The sequence below is a fragment of the Fukomys damarensis genome, unplaced genomic scaffold, assembly GCF_012274545.1.
Source record: "Fukomys damarensis isolate Sample0158 unplaced genomic scaffold, DMR_v1.0_HiC HiC_scaffold_19, whole genome shotgun sequence".
NCBI classification, from domain to species: domain Eukaryota; kingdom Metazoa; phylum Chordata; class Mammalia; order Rodentia; family Bathyergidae; genus Fukomys; species Fukomys damarensis.
The window spans coordinates 24,101,724-24,102,893 of NW_022900931.1; the positions used below are offsets into that span (position 1 = coordinate 24,101,724).

Consider the following 1,170-nt stretch of genomic DNA (forward strand, 5'->3'; position numbering starts at 1 on the left):
CAAATTGCAAATCATGGTGAAAAGTGATGTAGGGGAACAGAAAAACCTACTCTGGTTTCACTAACTGACCCTATGAAATTGGCAGTAGATAAATTAACAGCAAAACTATTTTAAGTAAACTTGTACTTACAGGAGGTCTACAGAAGACAAAACTGGAGGGAAGGTCAGATGGTTTAGGCCTTCTTGCCATCCAGAGGTGTGGAAAGAAGTTGGGGGTGGGGAGATAAGCCAAACCCATAGAAGTAAATAAACAAAGGCTACCCGCTGTTCAGATAAGTCTCTAACTGATGTAAAATGCCTTACTAATGTAGATTTCCTTCAGAGATGGAAATTTGTTTTACTCAAAGCACTGCTTCACAGAGCTAGTCTTGTGTCTAGTTTCTCAGAATAATCAGCTCAAAATGCACTGCACCAGAGAGGTATGTTTGAGGTCAGGTGTCCTGAGCCCCTGAAAGCATTAACTAGTTAGTCACTGAATTGACAATTGGAGATCTGTTTAAAAAAAAAAAAAAAGAGGAAGTAAAGACATCTTCCCACAATGTATACACAAACACACAAAATGAATAATAAGATTAAAATCTAAACCAAACCTACAAAAATTTTAAGAGAAAAGACAGATGTTTATAGCCTTACAATGGGAACACTTCCTAAGCAACATACACAACCCAAATCGTGTTATTATGTAAAAATGTTAAATGTATATAAAAGACAACATTGACAAGTGCCATAGCAGAGAATATTTGAAACATACATATTAAGCAAATGATTAATGTATATATCATGTAAAAACTCATCCAATGAATAGTAGAATGATAACCAGAAATCAGACTAAATTATTATTATAGATTGATGAGTTAGATAAAAATACTATAGACATTCAGATAGGGCTAAGTCCTTGAGAGGGCCAGGACAAAGGTGAAACACACCATAGATATACACTGGCTGAAAACCAGGCCTCAAGATAACGACAAGATGACCACGTCCACATATTTCTTTAAAAAACTGGATTTAATAAAATATAGATAGACATTGACCACCCTGGGGGTGACCAAAGACCTATAGACCCACTACCTCCCCCCAAAAAATCCTTACTCTTTCCATCTATGCTTGCTACGTGACTTGCTTCCCATTTGGACCACCACAACCTAAGTGACTATACTTGTAACCTTA

The 1,170-nt window shown here is 36.5% G+C and overlaps 1 long non-coding RNA gene across 1 annotated transcript in view; it reads left to right on the forward strand.

Annotated features, from left to right (window-relative positions):
* The window catches only part of LOC104867631, a 14,743-nt gene that overhangs the window by 2,344 nt on the left and 11,229 nt on the right, over window positions 1-1,170 (forward strand). The window lies entirely within an intron of this gene.